Raw genomic sequence first — 11666 nt, 5'->3', positions numbered from 1 at the left:
ACACTTGGGATATATGCTGGTTTCTCTTCCCTTCTCCCCCTTCAATGAGTCTGCCGATTTTTGGGGGGAACAGGTCGTTTTAGAAAGTGAAAGGATCCTTTCTTCCCATTCATTTAGCGGTGTAAAATAGCCCTATGCTTTTACGAATCTCACATTGTTTATTTTGTAGGGATTTAAAAAAAATAGCTTCGTTAGCAATTCAGGAACCTGAGTTACAAGAAGATAATGTAGACTCTACCATGTCTGTAGTGGGAGAAAAATGGGATGAAAAAAACAAGAGTGAGAAAGAGACTCGGTGAACACCATATGCATTATTTATAAACAGGAGCACTTTCTCTGCACAAACTCTAGGCACCTCATTACTTTGTAAACTGTATATTCTTCTCAAATATGGGGCAGTTTAAGTTAATGATGTGATCCGTTCACTCTGCCATGTTTTATTTATATTTCCATCTACAGTGAAATGGAAAGTCAAAAACAATGACCTGTTTATTCTGTAAAGAAGAGGAAAGGGAAGAGAGGGAGAGGGAGAAGGAGAGGGAAAGAGAGAGAGAGAGAGGGAGAGAGAGAGAAAGTGAGTGTGTGTGTGTGTGTGTGTGTGTGTGTGTGAATTTTCCCCGTGACTTAGGTTGGGGGGATTTTAACCAATTCAGCCACAGATTTACTTGTAAAACCCGTTACTGATGTTGAAGAGGTAAACCTGAAGCTGAGAACAGCAAATGGCAAAAATCCTGCAGCTCTCTCTGTTGAGGACCAGCTCGCTCTCCTCCTGCTTCAGACTGATTACCTCTGGGGAATGTGCCGTGCCTTGGAGCGAGTCAGCCCTGCACAGAATAGGAGAGGTTGAAAAGTTTAGGATGTGGAAAATATGTGGAATTTGCTCTTGAATAATGATTTGCATTTTTTCTTTTGCAATAAATACGACCAATGATCCAGATAGGAAGACAGCAATTACTTCATGAATCAAGCTTCAGAAACATAAAAACAGCCCATAGGAAAGCAACAATAGTAGGAAGCCAACAAGTAAACAAGTGGGATGCTTCGTGTGCCTGTAGATGTACATTTGCAAATTCCACAGCCATGACTGTAAAAAGGATTATTCTAATAATACCAGCATTCTCAGTTTCCCTTGCTCATCCAACTGGTTCTTCTGAATTTGAAAACAGACAATGTTCCCTGCTGAGTTTCTGCACCCATCTCGGAGTCAGGTAGAGGGGACAGTGTATCACCTGTGTGCGCCTGGGACTTCGCAGCCCGTGGCTCCGACAATCATTTACCTCTCTGCAAGGCCCCTTTGCCCTAACAGTCTCATGTGTTTCAAAGTAAATCATTTCCAAATCTGCTTCAGCCAGTGTAGAAATCTCTCTCTCGATTTTTTTTGTTGTTGTTCAGTTATAATTTAAAATCTGCAATCCAAGTGAAGTTTTCCTTGGCTGGTGACCATTCACTTAATCTGTGAAGTGGGATATGTTTCCAGTCTTCAGAGAAGAGGGACAGAGGCTGTCTTTAGCAGAATGTGTTGGGGGGAGGCAACACTGCATGCACAATTGCTGGCCAGTGGAGGGTTGTGCCTCAGAGAGACACCAATGCCAACACCTTCACCTCTTAAAAGAAGACTTGGCAGCTGTTGACCGGAAGGTGTGTGGCACCACCAACTTGGTGACTTCTAGAGTGTGACATCCTTTTTTTCTTATGTAATAAGGCATTGGTTTAGATGAGAGTTACAAGCCCTTGCAGCCCTAACGTACTGTGAGAGCAAAAGGAGTTTTCAAGATCAAGAGAAGATTTGCAGAAATAGAGAGCTCTTTAGATATTCAAAACAAAAGAATCCCAACTTCAGCAACTTGGCCAAGCTCTCTGGTCTCTGAGTAAATGACATTAGGCAGGAAATTGACAGAAGTAGTTTGATGTCTGTGTGTTCAGTTGGCCCTTTCCTCCATGCCAGTTTCTCAAATCCTAGCATACATACGGGTCACCTGGGAAGCTTGCTAAAGGGTCCCAGCTCTAGAGATTCTGATTCAGTAGCTTAGGGATGGGCCCAGGAATCTACATTTTAAAGATGACCCAGGAGATTCTGATGAAGGAATAAGGTGTCATGAACCACCAAAAGTCACAGTGTTCTGAAGAGAAAGGGGACATCTTCTCGGAGGTTGTAAGGGGACTACCCAGCTGGAGAGGAGAGGGGGTACCTTCAATAGCTCCTCATCAGTTATGGGGTCCCCAGGTCTGATGTTGCAGGTGGGAGATGTGTGGGATCCCTCCTGTGGGTTCAAAACACTACCAGTCAGTTTCAACTAAAAGCCACAAACAATCCTATTGAAAAAAAAAATCTGTTCGAAAAGAAAACAGTTCTAGTATGCAACCAATTAGTTGAAAGGAAGGGAATTAATTTTAGGAACAAGACAATAGGAAGGAATCTTTGTCACATTTCTAAAATGTGCTGATTATAAAGTGCAATGTCTCTTTTAATCCTCACAACAATCTGTGAGCACAAAATTAGTCTCGTTTTTGCAAATAAGAAACCCAAGGCTGATAATAGCCAGGAATTCACAGCCTGATTGCATAGTAGAGTCACCTGGGAGGTGGTGGAGAGACTTTGAAAAGTTACCTATTCCACGCCCACATCCCCCAAGACTGTGCTATTATTGGGTGGGCATTGATACCTTTCTTTTTTTAAAAAAAATTAATTAATTTAGTTGAAAGGCAGAGAGAGACAGAAGTATAGTCCGTCTTCTGGTTTACTTCCTAAATGTCCACAACAGCCTGGGTTGGACCAGGCTGAAGCCAGGAGCCTGAAACTCCAACCAGGTCTCCCATGAGGGCAGAAGGGACCTTAATAGTTGGACCATCATCTGCTGCCTTCTCAGGTGCATTAGCAGGAAGCCGAACCATAAGTGGAGGAGCCGGGACTTACATCGGCACTTAGATATGGGATGAGGGCATCCCAGGTGGCAGCCTAACCCGTAGCACCAGAACTCCAGCCCCATGGCACTGATGCCCTGTAAAGTGCCCTGGATATGCTAATGTGCAGCCAGGAGCGTGTACCATTGATATTAGCAAGAATTCAGAAGATTAAAATGTTTCCCAATCATAGCACACTTGCTTTAATTCCCAATCTATCTCCTTGTCCGTCTTCTGGGAACAACTCAGACTCACTTCATGTCCAAGGCAGGATCGTGGTATGAACGAAAGTCTGACCTAGTTAGAGATATGCTCAGCTCATTTAAACAACTTCTTCCAAGAGTGTCTGGCATGATATAATTTATTTTTTTAAAGTGATATCATTTATATTGTTGGACCATTCCCGTGCTTGGAGAGCTCAGTATCACTGTAATAATCTTCCTCATAATGCAGAAACTGAGGTCTTGGGAACTCACCAGTTTCTCATAATTTCAGGGACAAAAGTTGAGTTAGACTCATTATTCTATAGAGTCTGTCCACCTCTTTGGAATATACCACTTTCCTTAACTTGGAAGTTATCTTGACTGATCTTCAATTTCAAAGTTCACTCTCCCAAGAAGTGAAGAATTATTTATTTTCAAAGACCTTTTGAAAAATCAAAATCTTCACTATATTTATTGAGAACATTGCAAGGTCTTTTAGCCTTCTGAAAGTTTTAAACTTTCAAGGTTGTACAACAGAAGCAATAATATCATACATATTTAGAGATGGAATAGTGCTAGATAAATACATTTTAAGTGTTTTTTGGGAAAAATTTTATTTTAAAAAATGGAGAAAAAAATCCTCTTTCCTTCATCTAAAACATACCTTACTATGAATACTAAAATAGATGATAATCAACTTCCAAGTTCTCAATAATTTATTTTAAAATTAGGAATGTGAATAACACCAGCTTTTTTTTTCAACTTTTATTTAATGAATATAAATTTCCAAAGTACGGCTTATGGATTACAATGGCTTCCCCCCCATAACGTCCCTCCCACCCACTACCCTCCCCTTTCCCACTCCCTCTCCCCTTCCATTCACATCAAGATTCATTTTCGATTCTCTTTATATACAGAAGATCAGTTTAGCATACATTAAGTAAAGATTTCAACAGTTTGCTCCCACACAGAAACATAAAGTGAAAAATAATAGATGATTTTTTAAATGATGATGAAATCAGATCAGACCTATTGTCATGTTTAATCCCAGTGAGAGTCAAGTTGGGAATTGCTAATTTCTTCTTCTTCTTTTTTTTTTTTTTTTTAACAGAAGATCAGTTTAGCATGCATTAAGTAAAGATTTCAACAGTCTGCACCCCCATAGAAACACAAGGTGAAATATATTGTTTGAGTACTCATTATAGCATTAAATCTCAATGTACAGCACATTAAGGACAGAGATCCTACATGAGGAGTAAGTGCACAGTGACTCCTGTTGTTGACTTTACTAATTGACACTCCTGTTTATGGCATCAGTAATCTCCCTATGCACCAGTCATGAGTTTCCAAGGCTATGGAAGCCCCTTGAGTTCTCCGACTCTTATCTTGTTTAGACAAGGTCATAGTCAAAGTGGAGGTTCTCTCCTCCCTTCAGAGAAAGGTACCTCCTTCTTTGAAGACCTGTTCTTTCCACTGGGATCTCAACACCAGCTTTTATGTATGTAACATTATTCAACTTTTGGGTAAGTTTCTAGTGTCTTATTTATGCCTTTAAGCCTGCTGTATTTGCATCTCTTTAGGGAAAGGGTAAGTAAAGTTTTCACACTGGGGACAGGAGGGATAAGGGCATTATATACACAGAAGGAATGACATAGTCAAGAAATGAAATTGGTACAGTGTCAAGTCAAGTGACACCCGACACTTGACAGAATGTCAAGTATATATGGGTGAGAGGCAGGATAAAAGTTAGAAAACTCAGCAGGGGCAGATAATAAGAGAGCATTAAATACCAAAGAAATTGTTTCTTCTACATTTGCAGTGTATAATATAATAGCCACCAATAACAGGTGGCTTTCTATTGAGCACTAGAAAATGTGTTAGTCAAAATTAAAATATACTTTAAGAATAAAATACATACCAGTTTTCTTTTTTAAAAAAAATATTTATTCATTTGAAAGTCAGAGTTACACAGAGAGAGAAGGAGAGGAAGAGGGAGAGAAAGAGAGGTCTTCTATCCACTGGTTCACTCCCCAATTGGCTTCAATGGCAGGAGTGCGCCTATCGGAACCCAGGAGCCAGGAGCTTCCTCTGGGTCTTCCCACATGGGTGCAGGGGTCCAAGCACTTGGGCCATCTTCCACTGCTTTCCCAGGACATAGCAAAGAGCTGGATCAAAAATGGAGCAGCTGGGACTCAAACAGGCACCCATATGGAATGCTGGCACTGCAGGCTGTGGCTTTACCTGCTGCGCCACAGTTCCGGCCCCCATACTGATTTTCAAAGACTAAGACTATTGCAGAAAAGAGTAAAAAATCTAATTAATAATGTTTATATTGATTTTATGCTAAAATAATATTTTGATATATTGGATTAAATAAATCTATCATCGAAAATAATTTCATCTGTTTAATTTTTTTAATGAAACTGTATGCCCATTTAAAATTACATGTGATTTGCATGTATTCCCATTGGCTGGGGATGCTGTAGATCATGCCACAGCAAACTACAAGCTGCAGGCCAGTGCCCTGTTCTATAAAGCCAATGAGCTAAGATTTTTTTATTTCTTTTTTTAAACATTTTTTTTAGATTTATTTTTATTTATTTGAAAGGTAGAGTTATACAGAGAGGTCTCCCATCCACTGTTTCACTCCCCAGATGGATGCAGCAGCCAGTCTGAAGCCAGGATCCAGGAGCCAGGAGCTTCTTCTCGTTCTCCCACATGGGTGCAGGAGCCCAAGCACTTGGGGCATCTTCCACTGCTTTCCCAGCTGCATTAGCAGACAGCTGGATCAGAAGTAGAGCAGCCAGGACTGGAACCAGCACCCATTTGGGGTGCTGGCATTGCAGGCTGAGGCTTAACATGCTATGCCACAATGCCGGCCCCAAGATTTTCATATCAAGAAGATTGTTTGAAAGAGAGGAAAAGGGAGGAGGGAGAGAGAAGTCACATGTAGGGGTTCTTTATTATGAGGGCTGTTCATAAGGTCTGTGGGAAAATGGATTTAAAGGATAATTTTATTTTGGCGCAAAAATATTGAAATCTATGTATGCCAAAAATCTTAAAAAAGTTTATGAAAATGTATATTAGAAAATATGCATGGATTTAAAAAACTTTTAGCATCCAAGTGAACTTATCTTTTAATACCATTGTCCATGACCTTTTGAATACCACTTGTATTTACTATTTGGCCCCTTAACAATCTACCACCACCCGCCTAACACTCAAAAGCTTGCTGGCCTCTGTTCTAGATTCTCACCACTCTAGCTGTGGTTCATGAAGCAGCAACATTGATGCCATCTAGGATTTTGTTAGAAATGCAGACCCTCAAACACTATCCTGGATTTACTAAATCAGAATTTGCATTTTAACAAAATCCCCAAGCCATTCATACACATATAAAAATGTAAGAGTCACCAGTCTAGATGATAGAGAATTATTGAAAGATATTAAAAGGAGAGTGATGGGTTTATTTTCCCATATGAAAAGTCTAAGTCAAAAGATTTTTGATAAGTATGGATAGATACTAGATTTTTTAAATATTAATTTTAAACATAATCTGAATTAACAGTGTCTGAGATGAAATTAACTCTACAGTCAAAAAAAAGTCAAAGCTTATGTTTTGGTCTGGTCCCGTAATTTTGAACATTTAAAAATAATGAACCACAGAAAGAAATGTATTTTACTTTGATATCTAGTATACATACAGATATATTTAACCGAAATAAAAGTTTCACAAAGCAGCATTTACTTTAACTAGAAACATGTTATCATATATCTTATCCTATCCTATCTCATCCCATTGCTTTACACTCTATAATATCCCTTTCCATTAAATTCATTGCTATTTCTAACCATGATGGAGTATGTGGTACTGATCTCAGAGAAGAATGCTTGTGTGAAGTTTCCCCCGATCATCTAACAGTTTGTTTGGGGAGATACCTGACCGAGCTGTAGAGAATGGGCATCTGAGTTGAGCATGGTGATTCACACTGAGCTAAGGAAGTGGAGATCAGAGTTGAGATAGTTGAAATGGCTGGAATCTGTGAGCCAGGGCATCAAAACAAGAAAGCTTTCCCGTTAGCTCAGGAGTTCATGTTGGGATCATTAATGAGTCTGCCTACAGTTAAGGACTGGGCTCTTCATGAATAGGGTGAGACCACGTGAAACTTACTAGACGAGTCTATAGGATTGAGAGTAGACTAGACAAAGGCTAAGCAAGCTGGGAAAAGGGGAGACAGAAAGTATTGATGTTCCAGCCCTGCCAAAGAGATCACAACGCTTTGTTAACATCCCTGAAACCCAGAGAATCAACGTTAGAGCAACGCCAAATCTAGATGTGCCCTAGCAAATCCTAAAGCCAGATCCCCGGAAGCTTCAGGGGAGACAAGGTCTATAAATCAATGGTCTAATTAGCTTTGGCCACAAATTGCATCCCACTCCTATCTTGTCAAGTTGACAAGCAGAGCTTCAGTGCGAGAGTTCAGATGCTACTGACTACGTTAGCTATTGTCCCTGATGAGAACATCCAAGTGCTGGCTACCGCAGCCTTTTCATACATGCAGAAAATTATATTAGTTGACCTCCCCAAGATCACTTTCATTAGTTTGTTCATAAAATAATTCCTGTGAAGGTAGAAAGTGCCTGATATTGAATTTTCGCCAGGGATAAAAAGATTCAAAAATGATAACTCCAACTCTCATGATGCATTACAGGTAATGAGAGATATAATGGTTATTTTATGAAGCTATTACAATTGATAAGTACCCTGATACATTGTAATTTCCTGGGTATTTTTAAACATATTTTCAAACATATTCTTTCCTTGGTGTAAAATATGAAGAAATATTATTCCCCTTTGTAATTTTCACTTTTACTAATACAGTAATTTATAAAATAGCAGAAAATTGGTTTTACTGCTAAAAATTTATTGATTTATTATTTTGATAATATCTTGAGATAATTATTCATTAGTTTTTAAAATGCCCTTGTTAAATTTTTAACTCTGTGTTACCAATATATTTATTTATATTTGAGATTTATCTGGAGGATAATTCTAACATTTTGTTAGAACATAGCCATTAAGACAGTTTACATTGTTGTTTTGTAACGCTGGAGATTTTTCATTGTGAATTTCTAAAAGATTTATTTTTTTATTTATTTGAGAGGCAGAGTTACAGATAGAGAGAGGAAGATACAGAAAGGTCTTCCATCTGCTGGTTCACTCCCCAAATTCCACAATGGCCAGAGCTGGACTGATCCAAAGCCAGGAGCCAGGAGCCAGGAGCCAGAAGCTTCTTCCAGGTCTCTCACACGGGTGTAGGGACCCAACCTGTTGGGCTATTTTCCGCTGCTTTCCTAGGCCATCAGCAAGGAGCTGAATTGAAAGTGGAGCAGCCAGGACTCAAAACAGAGCCCAGGGATGCCCAAAGGTTGTCGGCACTGCAGGTGAGGCTTAACCTACTATGCCACAGCACCAGCCCCTCATTATGATTTTTTAAAAATGGAGATTCTGTTTAAGATGGATTTATCTTATATTCCACGTAAGAGTGAGAATTTCCTGTATAAAAGTAGCTAAAAATTCATAAAAGCCTCCTTCATATTCCTGGGTGTTATATCATTGCAGACTTCATGGTAAGAAAGCTCAAGTTTATTATTATCAATTATTAAAGCTCTGTTGCTTACAAAGTGTATTGGGTGCTGTGGTCCATGTAGAACAGTGGACATAGCCTCTGCTCATTGTTGGGCACAGAACAGACATGCATTAAGCTGGAAGCAACATTGGGAAACAACTCTTTAGCAATAGCATTATCTTTATTCCTTTTGGATAGACTCAGCTTAATCTCATAATCATGTGTGTTTATGTGCCTGTATGGTGTGAAAGTCTCTAAGTCATCTTTTGTAAGGAGCGGAGTGTGTGAGTAAAACTAAAAAGAATATAGTCTGTTGAAAAACGATCTCCAATGAGGGTCTCTTCTGTGGCCTCCCTCAATTCTTCCAGATTCTCTTTGTGTGAATGTGTGTGTGTGTGTGTGTGTGTGTATCATCATATTAATTTTGATTGTAAGGGTATCTTAGAGTAAAATGCTAAGGAGCGAGAGTATTATCATTATTTGAAAAATCCAGTGGTTCTGGTTTCTGCCTACTTTTGTGTCTGTGGATAGTAACACTCCTTGCCACAGTGTTTATGGCAATGGAAATCGCATGATGTGCTCAGATCCTTCCACTTCAGTGCTAAGAACTCAAAGAGAATATAAATTACCTAGGTATTAGATCTCAATTTTTTTACGACTTTCATATTTTTGAGAAGGCTGTGGATTTCTAGCATGTAAGACAGGAGATGATTTTACTTTGTTGGAATAATTGAAACATCTGCTCCCTGCTTTGAATGGATTCTGATTTATGTGCCTGTACAAACTTGATAGCTATAAAACCAACTAGCGATGTCATATGTTGAAATTCTATTCTCTCTTTGCTTTAGGGAGCTCCAGAACCTAGGAAGTGAATAATGATATTGCACGAGATAGATTAACTTAATTCTTTCATCATCAATTTTTGTTTGTGACTACGTGGTAACAACCGTAAAAATAGAGACCAAAGTGCTTACTCCTCGGAGAACTTTGCCTTTGCTGGCGTACAGTGTGGCAAGACGTAGCTATGTTTCAGAAATTAAAGGATGCATGCACCCTCCATGAACATTATGACGATTCAGCACTTTAACCCATATGCAAGGAAAGCAAAAAGGAGAAGAGTAGAACACTTCCATTCGGACTTAGTATGGGATGGGTTGGGTGACATTCTAGCCAAACAAATGAAAACTAAAGTCAATAGAGCATCTTTATAAAGGCCTATCTCTTACTTGAAGAATGGACTTTGTCATCATCAGTGCTGTTTCACCTTGACATTAGTAAATTGTAAAGGAGAAATTCCTCACTGTATATCACGTCCACTCTTCTTTTTCCCCATGTTGGTGACTCCAACGACCTGTGTCAAAATTTTGAAAAATTTTATTATCACCTTAGATCAATTACTCTGTTTTCTAAGTCAAATGTTTTGTAATGTCTAAAAGAAATAGTGTTTGCAAGTCATGATTTTTTTTTCTCATCCAACTGTCCATTTATCATTTGTTCTCCCATTCTTTCCTTTCTTATTATGAAGTGCCAATGAACTTACTTTAGTCAGGTTATAATTTCAGTCTGGTTTCATAAGCGGTTCCTGTGGCATGACAGAAGAACCTCCCAAAAAGGCACACTTAATACAGGAAATGAGGTTAATGATTCAATAGGCGAAACTCTTACTTCTGACTCACCACGCTACCTAATAAAAGGCTGTGTTCACAATGGAGATTTAGTAAATGTTTGTGGGCTGATTACTATACCGCTGATAAATCCTGAGTATAAGGAAAACGTCATGTGGAAACCATCTATTTCAGTTCTAAAGATTAGGAAATAGAAGCACCAAGAACCCAAATGCCGTATCTGACGTAGTAGTCGAAGGGCTTGGAGTGGAAGCACTTCTGTTAATGGCTCCATTTTATCTACCTAGTTGTTTGCTTTTTGTTTTCGTCTTTCTTACTTTCTAAAAATTCGTATCATGTCACTTTGTATGTTTACAGATGCAAGTATCAAAGAGTGACTATGAAGCAGGTCCCAAGATTTTAGATTCAGAATGTGTCTTTCCCGTATGACCCAATTGAGCTTAACACGAATGAGAGGCCAGGTTTCAGAAAGAAACAATGCAGTAATCTGTGACAACCAATTCGACGCATCCGGGATCCAGAACCAAATCTGCTCTCTTGCTGCATTTTCAATAATACTGGGCGCCTCAGAGAAAGTGTTTATTTTATTTATTTAATTATTTTTTGACAGGCAGAGTGGACAGTGAGAGAGAGAGAGACAGAAAGGTCTTCCTTTTTGCCGTTGGTTCACCCTCCAATGGCCGATCCCATGGCAGGAGCCAGGTGCTTCTCCTGGTCTCCCATGGGGTGCAGGGCATCCTCCACTGCACTCCCTGGCCACAGCAGAGAGCTGGCCTGGAAGAGGGGCAACCGGGACAGAATTCAGTGCCCCGACCGGGACTAGAACCCGGTGTGCCGGCGCCGCAAGGCGGAGGATTAACCTAGTGAGCCGCGGCGCCGGCCAAGTGTTCATTTTTGAAACGTACTCTCTAAATGCTTGTGTGGGGGGCAGTTGTAGATCTTAAGCTTTCCGGAGGTCCAGGCTGTCTTCAGAATGCACATTTACAGGTATTTGTGTCCAGAGCATTCTGCAAACAATTTCAGCAAATTTGTAAGCCCCTCAATCTATTTCTGGACTCTCCATGGCACCATGATCTGTAGAAGAAGAATGCCTGCTTTAGAGAACCCATATCTGTCCCAGATTTGTTCATTTAGAGTTCATTTCAGTGCGAGGGGACAGGCTGTCGATTTGTTGTGGCTTTTTTTTTTCCCAAAATTTTATGTACATTATTCTGCACTTTTTCAAAGCGTGTATGCTCATGCAAATGTGTGTGGTAATTCTTTTTAAATATTTATTTATTTATTTCAAGTCAGAGTTGCACACATAG

This window comes from Oryctolagus cuniculus, chromosome 9 (assembly GCF_964237555.1).
Source record: "Oryctolagus cuniculus chromosome 9, mOryCun1.1, whole genome shotgun sequence".
NCBI classification, from domain to species: Eukaryota; Metazoa; Chordata; class Mammalia; order Lagomorpha; family Leporidae; genus Oryctolagus; species Oryctolagus cuniculus.
The sequence above is the reverse complement of the archived record's forward strand: the minus strand, read 5'-3'. Positions refer to the sequence as shown.